At 42.1% G+C, this 16124-nt stretch overlaps 1 long non-coding RNA gene across 12 annotated transcripts in view; it reads left to right on the top strand.

Moving 5' to 3' along the window:
* The window catches only part of LOC309528510, a 117887-nt gene extending 102027 nt beyond the window's left edge, over positions 1-15860 (top strand). For 7 of the 12 annotated variants that reach the window (XR_014217768.1, XR_014217771.1, XR_014217772.1 and 4 more), the window contains 3 exons: positions 8833-8976; positions 12513-12679; positions 14671-15860. This is a non-coding gene — a long non-coding RNA (uncharacterized lncRNA). Of the gene's footprint in view, positions 1-4007; positions 4210-8832; positions 8977-12512; positions 12680-14670 lie in introns of those variants that run through there. The other 5 variants (XR_014217769.1, XR_014217776.1, XR_014217778.1 and 2 more) reach the window with 4 other exon arrangements.
* The last annotated feature ends 264 nt before the right edge of the window (positions 15861-16124 follow it).

Below are 16124 nucleotides of genomic sequence, written 5' to 3'. Positions count from 1 at the left end.
CACCATTGGACTATTGAGTTGGGGGGAGGTTCTTGTGGGTCACTGGGAGAGGATTGGCAGGTCAAAACACGCCCATGAGTCAACACTTTGTCACTCCTGTTGTCAAGGTGATTGTTGCACAGTGTCACATTCAACCAGGAAACACAAAACGAAAATGTCAGTTGCTGGATAGTTCACTTCTGAATCTTCTGTTCACTTTTGATCAAGAAACAGTTGAGTTGAGCCTCAGGACAAAGTTTAGCAGACAGCAACACAGATACAAATCTTCTAAAAAGGACAGTGAATGATTGCTTTCATTCATCAGCTAGCGTTTGTCATGCAGTGATAAGGGCTCTTTCAAAAGGTTTGTTTTACGAGATGAAGAATTTAATATGGCTGTCTGCTAATTTCAGCTGTTCTTTTTTTAAAAAATATTGCGCAATATTATCTTGCTCAACAACTCCTGTTCCCTGAGAGTTTTACAAGTTGGACTGATTTTTGAGGAGCTCTATGCAAGTTTTGAGATTTCATGACATTATGTGTCAAATCTGTTTTATTATTAAAATGTATCATTTTCAAAGTTTGCTGATTTATCATGGTCTTTAAGCAGTTTTAAATGGCGCTTTAACCCACCCACTTTGTTCTGCTAGCCTTTCCCCATACAGTTACTACCTCACTGTTCCCATTCCCTTGATCAGGTACTACCTGCCAGAGGCAACATTCCTTGGCATCAAATGCCAGTGGTGGACAGGGCAAGAGGCAAAAAATGGTGGATCAATAGATGTGATTCTTATTCTTGAACAGTAGGTTACATCCCAGCCATGTAAAAGCCAGAGGTTCCTGCACACCTCACCTATCGCTCTTCATTCTGCATCCAAAAGAATAAAAGGCATTATCCTGTTTCAAAGACACATTCCAGCTAGGCAAAAGAACTCAGATAGGGTGTGGAGCAGGGATGGTGAGAAGTGTTGTATGGGGCGACTCCCAAGGAACAAACGGAGAGGGCTGGAGCAGGGGCGTAGGAAGGGGAGGCGGGGGGTGGTCCACTCAGGTTCCATCATGGAGGGGGGTGTCAAAAAGGAACAATTACTGCTCTACTAGGGCGGTTCATAAAAAACTTTTTTTTAAAAAAATGCCTGCTCCAAAGGTCTTATCTTACTACACTATGGATTATATAGCTATATCTGAAATTTCATGCATATCAGTTAATATCTTGACCCTCCTCCACGAAAATAACTGTTTACTTGGCCGTCTTCATATGTTGGGAAGACTGAAATTTCAATTCAGTGGAGCCAAAACACAACCCACCCTGTAGATTTAAATACCTGTCCACAGTCGCCTCCTTGTTATCAGAGGGCCATAATCCACATTCCTTTGTAAGAAAATATGAAATAACGTAAAACTACTTTTGCAGGCAATTTAAAATAAAAATAAAAATCAGTGTGTGGGGGTGTGGGGGTGTGACAATATTTTTTCCGCACCGGGTACCAACTGACCTTCCTACGCTTCTAGGCTGGAGGGCCCTAGGCCTCGATTTCCTCCTCTTACTATACCTTATTTGACCATCTAAATCAGCGATGGGGAACCTGCTGCCCTCCAGCTGTTGTCCTGCTCTCATCCTCCACAGCTAGCATGGCCAATGGTCAGGGATGCTGTTAGTAGTAGTTCAGCACTATCTAGTGGGTTACAGTTCTCCTCCCCTTCATCTAAACAATATTTTGCTAAGAGAATTAAATGACCAATATAGAATGTTTGGTGCTTAAAAAAATCACCTGGGTGCTTTACAAAATATATATATATATGAATGAATTGGCCTCTCTACCACAAAAGCAAACATCAAAGCAAAATATATTTCAATCAGGTAGAGAGAATCACAAATTCTACATGTACAGTGGTAGCTAGGGTTACAGATGCTTCAGGTTATAGATGCTTCAGGTTACAGACTCCGCTAACCCAGAAATAGTACCTCAGGTTAAGAACTTTGCTTCAGGATGAGAACAGAATTCATGTGGCGGCGGTGCGGTAGCAGCAGGAGGCCCCATTAGCTAAAGTGGTACCTCAGGTTAAGAACAGTTTCAGGTTAAGAACGGACCTCTGGTACAAATTAAGTTCTTAACCCAAGGTACCACTGTACTAAAAAAAATGCCAGGTCTTTGATTGGAAGTAGTGGTGGGGTGACATTTGTAGCAAAGTTTGCAATCCTAACCCCACTTTCTTGGGAGTAAGACTGGTTGAATTCTGTAGGAGTTACCGTATTTTTTGCTCTATAAGACTCACTTTTTCCCTCCTAAAAAAGTAAGGGGAAATGTGTGTGCGTCTTATGGAGCGAATGCAGGCTGCGCAGCTATCCCAGAAGCCAGAACAGCAAGAGGGATCGCTGCTTTCACTGCGCAGCAATCCCTCTTGCTGTTCTGGCTTCTGGGATTCAGAATATTTTTTTTCTTGTTTTCCTCCTCCAAAAACTAGGTGTGTCTTGTGGTCTGGTGCGTCTTATAGAGCGAAAACTACGGTACTTCTGAGTTGAGATGGTTGTTATTGTGCTGTAAGCAGACCAATATTAGGTGAGCGGGGAGGATTGTAATAGTGAATGTTCCACCACTTCCAAACTCTTGCCAGTTCATGCTGGCCAATCCAGGAAGTTGGGGGCAGTTTTATTTTGCCTTTGTTCCAGCATGTTTTAATGATGAAAAAGTTATTATGCAAGTGATGTGGACAAGTCTGGGATCTCTCAGAGAAACAGAGGGGGCTTTGAAGCCAGTGGATCATACAGCTCTTTCACTTTGCCCCCCCCTCCAATAATGCTTGCCTTTCACAGCCTACTGGTGATCTGCAGAGGTGGGTTTTCTCCATAGCCCAGCACTGAGATGGGGAAGAAAACATTCCAATTACTGTGGAAAAGCACCCCTTTCACCTCTAGCATGGCTGCATTACAAGAAGGTTATATAGCTCAGGAAAGAGAAAGGAGGGCTCCATGTTTTCTGAGTCTTTAAGACCCTTTTGCAATGGTGTCATACAATAGTATCTTTTAAGAAGAAGCGACTGATTGCAGCAATGGGCTGGATCTGGCCTGTGGCTCTGAGAAGTGGCGCTGTGGGCAAGATCTGGCCTGAAGGCCACAGCTTCACCGCCTCTCCCCTAGATAGATGTTGTTTCCCTAGGATTCCGGTTCATACCAGTATCCCAAGGTTTAAGCTTAAAGACTGTGTGCATTAAGTGTTTGTTTTTGAGGTTCTGTGGAGGCTTTTTTGTTCCTTCAAACCAAAGCAAGTCCGGTAATTATCATGTGTTTTTGTTTTAGTCTAGATACTGAGAAGAGACGGGTGAGGCTAAGGAAGTGTGATTGGCAGTGGGGAAACCACAGTAAAAATAAACACTGTTTACTTTTTCAATATGCTGCCCCCCCTTTTGCAGAGTCATTCTGAAGGAAACTGTCGGGCATGAGGGAAATGCAATTGTGCTTTCAGTGCCTTCTGCAATGCTCTTGCTTACTACACAATGCACATGATGGCTAATGATTTGTACGTTCGATATGATATTCAGAACTTGCTTATGAACTTTGAACAGCATTGATTTGCTCTTGGGTGATGTGCATCTTTGTGTTGAGGTTGCATTGCAAGCATTGCAAAGGGGTTCATCACACTGCTCTGGTTGCCTGAAGCATGACTGACAACCCTGTTGTTTTCCGCACTGGCAACAAGGTCAGTGGGCTACGTGACCAAATTAAATATACCGTGTGGGAATTTGCAGCACACCCACATGGCTGTGAGCAGAAGTGGGTTACACCCAGATTGTGCAGACTAAAATTCAAACTTTGCCCTCAAGAACTGGTAGCTGTCTCTTCTTCGTCTCCTGTCACTGAAAATGAAAAATTGCAAATATACTCTTTCTGTGTTTTGTTTTCTTCAGTACACAATGTAACCAAATGGATAACGGACAGAAAGCACCATCTCTTTGCTATTATAAGTCTAATAGTGTTTATTCTTTATATATTTTGCTCACCTGTTCCATTCCATCTGGCTGCTGTAGAAGGAAAGCTGAGAAGCAGGACTCATTCTACCAGCACTGCTAAAAGACCAGCTCCTTTGGAGTCCCTTCTCTCTCTGAATTGTTCCCTGGCAGCAGCCATTCCATCAGGCTGCGAGGAGAGAAGAGAAAGTAGGAGGTCCACTCTCTTGGGAGATCAAGCTTAGTTTGACTCCTCCTCTCCCTGAACTGTTTCTGTTCCAACTGGTCAGTATATGTTATTATGAAACTTTAAAAGAATGAGTACCTGAATTTGCTTGTTTTCCTCTTCCCTCATCTCCCCCCTCCTTTTGTGCCATGCTTCTTAGATTATAAGCCTGTAGGAAATGATTGTTATAGTTTTATTAATCTTACGTAAACTGCTCTGAGAGCCTTTTTGGCTAAAGAGAGGGATTAAGAAATGCTTTAGATAAATAAATAATATCATTCATGAATATTGTTAATCTGAACATTCACTTATTGATTGAATTCTAAATATTCTTTTGGCAGGATTCTGAGTGGCTTTTACTGATACATTTTCTATAAAGTCAGTCCCTTAGCACAGGAACAATGAAGATATAGAAATTGTTCCAAGTTATACCTCCATTCTAAAACCAAGAATAATCGTTACCAAGCACCAAAATCCCAAAGGAGCAGAAAAGACTTTTTATGTATGTGACCATGGCTGCACGGATGTTATTGGCCCAGACAAGGGAAGAAGATAAAGTCCCTACCAGAGAAGAATGGCAGATGAAGTTGATGGACTATGCTGAAATGGCTAGAAGAATCAGAAATCAGGAAGACCAAAATTTTAATAAAGAATGGGGAAAATTGTAAAGACCATTGTAAATTGTTAAAATCATTAGCAGGATTGGAATATCCCTTATAGTTTAACGGTGAATTTTTGGCTATAATGGAGATGTAAAAGATTTGGATAATCATAAAAGATGCAGGAGGAAATGATTAATAATAGGACCCACAAAGGGGAGGATGGAAGTCCAGGAGATTACATGGACTCTTCTTTTTATGATCTATGTCTGAAATATGACTGTATAATTATAATCTGAAAAACCAAATAAATAAATTTACAACAAAAAAGTTACCAGTATTAGTGATCCACTACCCATTGGAGAAGAAGAAAACTTTCTCTCTGGACTTTCCAAGGGGTCTTGGGAAAATGAATACTTTATGCCTACCTGAGAGCACAACAGATGGCTGGGTCCTTGTAGTTCCAGGGTTCAACCTGGACTGGGGAGCTGAAGCCCCTTTCAACCCATTTAGACAACCTAAGGCAGGGCAGCAGTAACAGCGGATCAGGAGGGCTTCAACCCTTTGTCCCTGCTGCTGTCTTGATCTGAATCAAGACCCCCAACCTGCTATTTGTATAGGAAGGAAGCTTCCATTTGCACCAATGGAAACTTTTCTTTCCATGCAAGTTGCAGATTTGGGGTGCACACCTGGATAGGGATTGCAGTGAGGGATTGCAGTGAGGGACAAAGGGTTAAAGCACCCTCCCTGACCTTCCAGTTCAGATCCCACACTTGCTGTTTCCTTTTTAAATGTCATTCAAGTAATTGCTAATTGGGTAAATGAGGTCTTGTACAGCCTGGCTCTGAGTCGAAACATTCTCTTCCTCTTGACTACCCTAACATCTGATCAGCTCATCCCCACTGTGAGTTTCATTTTCTGATTCATAAATAATTCCAACTGGATACATATTTGCCCATTTTATAGCTCATACTAACAGACCACAAAGCACATTCACAAACTCCTTGGTTCCTTGCACAATACCGAGACAGGTCTCTTGATGCATAACATTGTAAACTACGTGCATTAGCTGTGACACACAGACCTATAAACAGACAATATTAGCAGGATAAATGAACTTTTAGAAGCCCTTGATACCACCAAACTGATACAGGGATCATAAGGCTATGTTCCCTACAACTGTTTTAAGGCATAGATGTTGGCAGATTCTGCCCCCACCCCCAAATCATAGTGCAGCAGCTTGCAGATCATGCTGGAGACCTGATTCCACAAACAGATCTCTCTCTTTGGTTCAGGCTGATTATGGATTTTAAAGCACTTTGGAAATTAAAATGCTGTCAAGGTGTCAAGTTATAGCAATTTACTGCCGTCAGGGACTGCTCAAATCAACTGAAGTCAAACCAGAGAATCCTATTTATTACATTGGTTTCCTCAGGGGAATGATTCAGTGACTCTATTTTTTGTTCCTCTGTCCATTTCAGAGCACCCTCTACACTGCATTTGCACCTGAGGGTGACCTTCAGTTATGCACTTTGCCAGTGCATGGAAATGTCAGAGGCACAAATCAAATTCCACGATCTTCCCTGAAGCGGGATTTCAAGACTCAAATCAATTCACTGCTACACCGAATGAACACTTGCAGCCCAATCCTATGCCCATTTAGTTAGAAGTTAAGTCCCATTGGGTATAGGTAAGCATGGATAAGGCTGCTGTCTTGTATGAATGCAGCTATTTAAATACAAGAGATGTAACAGTGAAGTGATGGGGAATCTTATCACAGAACTCCCTTGTTTTGTAAGGTTAACTAATGCCGGTGTAGTGTTATCTAGGGCTGCAATCATAAACACACTTACTAGAGGTGCATTGAAGCTAGAGGAACTTACTTTTTTAATTTCAGGTAGGTAGCCATGTTGGTCTGATGCAGTAGATAGGTGATAGATAGATAGATAGATAGATATAGATAGTCCAGTAGCACCTTAAAAAGTAAAGGGTAAAGGGACCCCTGACTGTTAGGTCCAGACGCGGACGACTCTGGGGTTGCGGCGCTCATCTCGCTTTACTGGCTGAGGGAGCCGGTGTACAGCTTCCGGGTCATGTGGCCAGCGTGACTAAGCTGCTTCTGGTGAACCAGAGCAGCACACAGAAATGTCGTTTATCTTCCCGCTGGAGCAGTACCTATTTATCTACTTGCACTTTGACGTGCTTTTGAACTGCTAGGTTGGCAGAAGCAGGGACCGAGAAACGGGAGCTCACCCTGTCGCAGGGATTTGAACCGCCAACCTTCTGATCGGCAAGCCCTAAGCTCTGTGGTTTAGACCACAGTGCCACCCGACCAACTAAGTTTGTTCTTGGTATGAGCTTTTGTGTATCTGAAGAAGTGTGCATGCACACGAAAGCTCATACCAAGAACAAACTTGGTTGGTCCTAAGGTGCTACTGGACAACTATTTTATATTATATATATAAATATAATTTTTTAGTGTTAGATGCCTTCTGTCTTCTCCAGCTGCTTTACCAAAACCAACATCTGATGTATGAATCTTAGGCTGCTATAGTTTATCTTAGCCTTTGGCCTACCAAACTGGATATGCTGAATCAGAAGTTAAATTTTAATTGGATAGTAGGGAAGGGCACTCGGGCTATCTGTTGGGTTGTACTTGAAAAATCTCTCTGTTGCTTTTCTATATCTTGCAGCGTTACCCTGGCCTTTTGTGCTTTCAAAGATATCAGAAGGCTCACAGGGAAAGCCAGCATCAGGAGAGAACCCCGCCGCCGCTGTTGCTGCTGTATCTTTCCCTGCATCAGCCTCTCCCCCTCTGTACAACTTCCCATGTGGCTTCGCTTAAATATTTTCCATGAAATTGCATATGTTCCACAGAAACAAATTGACACAAAATGGGGACTGGGGGTGGGTTACGCAGTTATTGATTACTTGATGAATATTCAGCAATGTGTGCATTCAGCTGGAAATAATGTTGTCATTTATGAGGTGTGAAAAGATGATAACGGATACAGCAAATGAGAATCTGGTTGTCTTGGCCAACACTATATGAAGCGTAAAAGTCTTTGTTCCAATTGACTATTCATTTATTCTGAGATAATAATAATAATAATAATAATAATAATAATAATAATAATGCATTTTGGATTTTATGACTCTTCCCTTTTGCCCATTCTCCACCTCACAGTCAAACCAGGAAAGTTCTGGTTACTGTTAATCAAAGTTCATTTCTATGTGAGTAGACACCTTCCTACTGAATCCTACCTGCCAGCAAGAGGCTGGTGATTTCCCTTCTTCTTATGTGAGGCTTTTGGCCTAACCACCGAGTATCATTATGTCAAGCAAGCGCAAATCTTGCCTACTAGAGGTATCAGTGGTACCAGACAGGTGAGCAATGGAGAGAAGGGCGATGGCACATTTAGAGTGTAGAGGCTAAATTCTGGGCTTTTGTCTGACCCAATTGGCTCAGATCAAATGAAACACGGGGTCTCTTTAAACCCCAATCTTCATTTATTTTATTCATTCATTCATTTAAAGTATATCTTGCCCACTCTTCATTGCTCAAGTAGTCCCATAATGAGTTATATTAAAATTCAAAAACATGACACATTAATGGCAGGAAAGTGACCAGTGAAATAAAGCAACAATGCAGCAAAAGCCTGGCCAAAAAGGAGATCTTCTGTGGGCACCAAAAGCTTTTAAGACTCAGTAGCAGCTGCACCTGGGAAGGGAGGGAATTCTATAATCAAGATGCCATTACAGAGAAACCTCTCTCTTGCATTGCCATGCATCATATTTCAATTAACCACAGCTCAGTTATGAGGCTCTCCCCCATGGTTCTTAATACACAAGCAGGTCTTTATAAGAGAAGATGCTTTGCTGGTTATCTAGGTCTCAAGCAATATTTTGGAAGATTAAACAAATTGAGTTTGGGTTGGAGTGAATGACCCTAGCCAGGCCAATTCATGGACCCCAGGGCTGACAAGTGATGGCAGTCATTGTTAGATTAACTATCTTCAATGTTCTCAAGCAGATGTGCTGGGAATGTAACAATCTGAATGAGTATTTTCATTCTTCCTACAGGTGATGGAATGACTCAGCACAATTCCAATTATTTCAGAGGATGATGAAGGAAACAAAGAAATAGGAGTTGGTGGAGATGCTCTTCATGGAGAAAAGGACAAGGTGGAGGTTTTGCTTGTATGCTTTCATCATTATCCTATTAAGGTAGGATGAAAAATACTCAAGGTTGGAGTCAGGTTTTATGACAGGATACCATATAAAATTCTGTGTGTGTTTATATGCTGGCTAAGAACCCACTTACAGTTATGGGGCAGATTGTGAGGGAGAAGATTAGAAAGCAAAAGAAAGGTTTGCAGTGGGTTCTTTAAATGCCTGTTCTGGACACATGAAATTGTTTCATCCTGAGCTGGACTGACGGAAGCTCTCCAAGGTGTGTTGCAGAAGACCCACCATGAGAATTATGCTCGAAAGCCAACAATTCCAGTCTGCAGATCTCACATTTTGGGGTGGTGCATAGAAAACTCTCATTCACCATCTATCTTAGCCAAACAGGAACATCCATTAATGATATGATTGATCCAGAGCTATGTTCTCTAAAATATGTTCTGAGGGCAATAGCTATGGTATGGAACAATCCTATGAAATAAAAGGCCCAAAGTGCCAGTTTATCCAGATAACTTTGACCTTCTGGGTTTTACAATAAAATATGTACAATGTTTTGGCAAAAGGCTCTTAAATGGCTATTCAATTCATGTCTGCCTTTCAGAAATTTAATGTGTTCTTAGAATAATGTTGAAGGTATAGTGGTGGAGACCATAGAGTGTTGAGACTCCTCAAAAGTGTTTCAAACTTTTGCTCAAAAGAAGGCAGCAGGTCCTCTAATGAAATTGATCTTTCTTGGTATTGAGCTGGACTTTAGAGGCGGGGGTAGGGGACGACGACGTATTTCTAGGTTGCTTCAGGAGAAGCTTTATAATTTAAGGCAGAAGATCAAGAAGATGAGTAGCTGGGTGCAAGATGTATTAAAGGATTTTCACATCTTTACTGAGTATCTTAATTTTGTTTACTGGGTTGTTCTGGCAAGAGCTTTTTGTGGTCACTCTTGCACCTCTACGGTAGAACTTACATCAGGGTGTCTGAAGTCATAGGAGACATGGCAGTTTGGGAGACTCTCCTGCCTGGTCAGTTACAGGAGTCTCCTTTTAAAAGGGTCTGCTATTATTATAGCCTCAGTTGTACTCTGATAGTAAAAGGGGTTTGGAGTATGTTTAGTTTGAAGCAAATCAAGTGCTAAGCAACAATCCCCAGGCTGGCCAAAGCTCAGTTTAACTTGAATTCTTACATTTCTTGCAATTTCCCCTATTTTGGTAGCTATAGTCTTTTGGATCAAGCAGCTCTGTAATAACACTGTGCTCTTTTGATGTGACGGTAAACCTGAAGTGCACATTATTAACTCCCAGTCATCCAATTCTGTACTGGTTTAACTTGTTAAGAATTTACTGTTCTGTTTACAACCAGGCATGTTGTGTTCCTGAGGCAGATAATGAGCTTGTGGGTGTCCTGCCTCTATTTCAGATCATAGAGTGCTCGTCTTTGGCACCAGAAGCACACTAAGCCTCAGGACCTTTAGAGCTTTGGAGATAAGGAGTTGTTGTTCTCAGGCACTTTTCACCAGTCGATAGGGGTGTTGAGAGGATGATGGTTAGGCAGCATGGAGTGGTAATAGAGCAGCTAGGATTGTTTTCTGTAAATTTCAGAAATTCATAGGCAGCAACTATCAAATGAGGGTTGTGATATTTATGTATAAAATATGGCTGAGGGATTTGTGGAAACTGTGTGTGTGTTAGTAGTTAAAGTTAGCAAAGTCACCCCCATGGGAAAATGAACTAACAATGGAACAATTAAGAGAGTCTATTAAAGGGTAAGTCATCTTCAGTTTGCGCCAATTAGGATATAATATAATAGGCTGAACCTGCAAACAGGAAGTGTATAATTGAAGGTACAAGAGCCCATAAACGCCAATAGCACTTTGCCTATCCTTACCAGACAGGTTGCTGCTGCAATTGTGTTTTATTATTATTTAAAATAGACACATCAAGTCTGAAAAACAACAAAGGGGAGGAACACACAGATTTTCCAGTGTATAGTTTCAGGTTTGTGTAAAAAGAAATACAATTTATCTTCTCTCTCCCATTTGACTTGAGTGAGCGTTTGCTTTGTTAAACATTGTTCCATTTGCTTAATCTGCTTTGTAACCAATGCAGTCTCATAGTATGTACACTCCTAGCCTTTTAATATAATCATTGCTTTTCATGCTTATCCTGTACTTTGCTCCCCCGCATATTTACTCTAGAGTTTTGGTTCCTTTGTATGCAAGGAACTGCTAGTCATATTACATTCTTCCGGTGCTGCCTCTTTTATGTTGTAATCTTGCAATTACAAGATCCATAGTCTTTATATTCTGTCACTAGTAAATGGGCAGGGTGATCCCTTTTGTGCTGGGTGGGTGCTGAGACCAGCATCATGTAGTCATGGTTCCTATGCTCAGCCAGCAGCACAGAAGCAATACCATGACCATAGCAGAAGTGACTTGACTGGTGGGGTGGAGATGTGGGAGGAATGAGGCAACAGGGGCCTTGGTGTGGTGCAGGCGTGTTAATGGAGTCAATGTGGTGCTCCTGCCAGTGCACACACACTACAGCAGCCTCCCTGCCACCTACCCTTCCCCCTTCTCTGTCTCAACCACTACTGAACAATAGTAGTAACTTAACCGCCACGCCCAATCATGAGGTTCCTTTGTGATAACAACAACATGCTCTCCATGGCAATGTATTGTGCAGGGAAAGTACCAATCAATGCACAGGGATGGACAAACAATTCTGTAAGATCAGCCAACATGGTACACACAACATGGTACACACAAATACATAGCACAGAACTGGACAGCCAGGACCCTCTTCAGTGTAGACAGTGGCAGAACTTCATGCTCCGGCACTGGGGGGCGGACAGCAGGTGGGGGCGGGGCTGGCGTGCATCCCGGGGGTGTGATGCGCTGTCCACAGGGTCGTGACATGCATCCCGGGGGTGTGGCATGCTGCCTGCAGAGGCGTGGCGCCCAGCGCAGGTGGGCGGGAGCAGCCACGATGGCACGCCACCGGGATTGTGCTGCCGGGGGCAGTGCGCTCCCCCCACACTCCTCTTCCGCTGCCAGTGAATGTAGACCATCATAATGGGCAAGAAGGTATCCGCTGACAGCTTAAGCATGAGCTATGTGACTTTGCAAGTGGGTCCTTGTGGGACAGTTTTATAATAGTATATAGCGGTGTTATTTTTAGTATGTATCCCATACTTATTTTTGGTTTTGTGTATATCACTCTGATATTGTAATACTGGAGATGTGAAAGGTTTATAAATCTGTTTAAATGATGATGATGATAAGTTAATCATTGCCATTCACCACTTTGATGATGCTGTTTCAACTCATTGTTTGTGTGCTGATAGCAAAATGATGCTTCAGTCAAGATCTCTTTCCATAGTCAAATTTTGTTTTTCTTAATGACAGTTCACCTGAAGGGCACTGAGATTATGTACCCTTCTTTCCCTCAACACATTTATATGTCATAATTAAATTGCATTGAATTTTACCTCACCCTTTTCTCATTCATGTAACTGCAAAGTGAAGTTGAATATACAATAGTAAAGTGTCTTCTAAGAACAAAATATACATGGTTGTCTTTCAGACCTTTCTGCTGTACATTCTTCCATCAGTCCCGGTCAAGATGGCCAGGGGTGATGGGAGTTGTAGTTCAGCAATGACTGTATGGCCACAGGCTCCCAGCCCTGTAAAAGAAGAGCCTTTGTCCACAAGATACAGATACAAGAAACCGACAGGATGAGATACCATGAGGTGAGAGTTAGCTGAGAACTATAATGTGCCTGGAATAAATTCAGTTGTAATAATAACAAAATTGGTAGGCCATCAGCAAAAACCAGCAGCTCCTTAAAATGCATTTAATTTCATTTTTATTCACCTAAATACTTCAAAAAGGCTACTTTCTTGTTTCTAATCCCCAAAGGATTAAACATTCAAAGGTTTTTGTAGAACACATAGCAAAATATTTTATTTCAGCACACCAGGTTGACAGCTACCACAGTCATCATACTTTAGCTGTGGTTGTAAGGGATTGCATTTGGAAAGCCAGTTAATAACAGGTAAGCTCTATCCAGCCGTGTTAGTGCTGAGGAAGCTGTCAAATGTTTGCCATGGTTCCCCCCCTTCCCCTCACATTCTCTTTTATCCTTCTTTTACATGCCCACACTTCTTTTCTCCATCTTTTCCTTCCTTCCTTCCTTCCTTCCTTCCTTCCTTCCTTCCTTCCTTCCTTCCTTCCTTCCTTCCTTCCTCCCTCCCTTCCTCCCTTCCTCCCTTCCTCCCTTCCTCCCTTCCTCCCTTCCTTCCTTCCTTCCTTCCATCCGAAGTGTAGGTGGGTTCAGGTATGACCCTAGACCGAGATTCAGCTCAAAACTAATTTATTGGAACATCAGGAACAAGAAGAACAAGAATGAAAAACAGGGGCATTTAGCCGGTATATACACCTTAAGCCGGCCCAGGCAGCACACACACACGCGCACCACCTGTGATAGGTCACTTTAATACTGCAATTAGCAAATCACAACACTGCCCCTATCTCAGCAGGGATTGGCAACCTGCCAGCTACTAACAATGTCACTGGAGGAATTTAGAATCCTCTCTGTCTTTTGTTATGCAGATGAAGCTCCTGAGCTCAGGCTGCATGCATACAGCTTGGCTTTGGCCTACAATGCCTGCATATATAACACCTTCCTTCCTTCCTTCCTTCCTTCCTTCCTTCCTTCCTTCCTTCCTTCCTTGTGCCGCTATCACCTTTTTCTCTATGCTATTGGTCTTCTTCTGCTTCTTACACCCTGAATTTCTCAACCAAACACCTTCTCTATTGCTACTCTCTACTACTGGAATTCTCTCTCTCAATGGAGTGAGCCAGTAGGATTTGGAAACTCTTTCCTAGGGTTACCTGTTGTAGTAGACAGTGCTGAGAGCTTAGAACTCTCTATTTCTGCTAGGGTGGTGGTGGCACCTAGAGTTCCTATGGTTCCTAGTTAATCTGTTAGCTAATTCTATTTCCCAGCACCAGATCGCTCAAGTTTTCCATGAGATCACACTGGAATCTGCTGTCACTACTTCACCACCAGCAACAGTGACAGGGCAGGTGGGATGCTCTCAGGGGTGTTGCTTATTGGAGTCCCACCACCCGAGGCAGCTGCCCTGTTCCTAGATAAAGGGGTGGAATTGGTGGTGGAGAGGTCTGTCTGGGTAGGTAATGCTGGCAATATGGGATGAGCCATGTCTAGCTATTATTGAACTCCTAGGTTAGAGGTGGGAAACTGTATCTGATTGATGGACTCCCCCACCCTGTAAGCCAAGTTTGATGTCAGGTGGGCTTTTATTTTGAAATCAAACTGTGGACAAAGTTACAAGCTGCAAAGCACAAACAGTAAGCTGATTGTCAAGTCTTGTGGAGCCCCTTGCAAAGTGCCCCACAAGACTCAACAATCTACTGATAACTGGATCTTGTGGATTACTTTGCAAGGAGTCACCTAGGTAGACATGGCTCATTACAAGGCTCCAATGTTTCTTACCCAGACAGCTTTTGGAAGGTTAGAAATTCATGAAATTGATTGCTTTTTGGAACTGTTGGGGAGGGGGATTAATTTCTGAATGTTTCCAAGTTTTGATTCCATCACAAGCTGTGAAGCATACATTGGATGCACCTTTGCTGAACGGATATTGCTCATTGAAACATTTGAAAGCAGCAATAATATTCAAAGCTTTCTTCTGTTTTTTGTTTTGTTTTGTTCCAGCTACATATTTGGTGCTGCTGCAAATGTTGCTATTGACTTCTGAGGAAGACTAAATGATATGAATATTGAACAAATGGCATTCCTAAAGGTGATGCTTGGAGACATTTCAACTACATTCCCCTGCGCTCACCATTCCTGTCAGTTGAGAAATGTGGTACTAGGCCAGACAACCGCAGTGATGGAATGGAGTAGGTATTGACAGCAAACGATGCAGAGCGGAAGCAAGGGAACATTTGAAACTATTTGATCTACTACTTTTGATTGTATTACTAGCAGGCACGACTTGCTAAACTATAAAAATGCATTATTAGGAGAATGAAAAACTGGCAACTAGTAAGTTGGGTTGGAGGCAGTGACTCTCTTAGACACAAGGGAGTCTCTACATTTAAACATGCAAGGAGGTACACAAGCCAATTTAAAATGCCACGAAGCAAAAACTCCTGCCTCTCAAATGTCACAATGGATTGAAATGACCACAAACCAGGCTTCCTCCTGGATTGAATCTTCACTTGGGGAACTGTCATCTGAACAATCCACACTGAGCTTCGTTCAGTGACAATTCTGATATGAACTGTATGAAAAACAGATCTTGAAAGAGAAAAACTCAATAGAATCGTAGAATTGTGGTTTTGCAGCTGTATCCTTGCAACTAGTACATTACTATGCTTGAAGGACATCTCAATATGCAGTAGATAAGCAGTTTAGAATGTCTATGCTTAACCATTAAGTTAGTTGGTGAATAAGGAAGTTGGGAGGGCCATGAAGAAAAATGGGCTTATCCCTCCTGCCTTGTCTTCACTCTCCATCCCTGAACATCTTCATAAGTGAGCTGCTTTCAGAAGAACCCTGAGGGCACTTTCTGGACTTTGGGGTTCATACATTAAGTGATTGGGGCTGGTGTGTGTGCCTGCGTGGATGCTAGGTATTAATGTCACCTGCTTTGGGACTACTTTTGGATGTGAAATCAGGATATTTTAACTGGATCTATTTCTGAGCTTTATGCTCACTTAAATTTTGATGCATGTTAAACGAACTGCTAATTGCTGGTTTTCTTCAGTGCTATATTGTAGTGTTGTTGTGCTTTTTATTACTTGTTATTAATGTACTTAGATTATGTATTTGGTTTTTTATGTGAACCACCATGAGCACAGATGTATTTGAGGAAAAATGTGGTCTAGAAATAAATTGACTATGACTGTTATTATAAATTCTCCACTGATGATTAGGCGTGGTTTGTCCAGTTATGTTTTAAAAGTTGCCTCAGGGAAAAGCATACATACCATGGATGGAGGTAACCATCTTTCTGTCGAGGTCTGCATTTCAGGACATGTCCACATCATATGCCTCAAAGAGGCACTCTCAGCATTACATTACCAATAGAAATGGGGCAATCTGCCAACTTTGGTTTGTTTCAGCTTTTTGTTTTTTAAAATGCAACCTCCACAACTAAGCAA

This window comes from Podarcis vaucheri, assembly GCF_965113315.1.
Source record: "Podarcis vaucheri genome assembly, chromosome: 3".
Taxonomy (NCBI): Eukaryota; Metazoa; Chordata; class Lepidosauria; order Squamata; family Lacertidae; genus Podarcis; species Podarcis vaucheri.
This window is presented reverse-complemented; position numbering and strand designations above follow the sequence as displayed.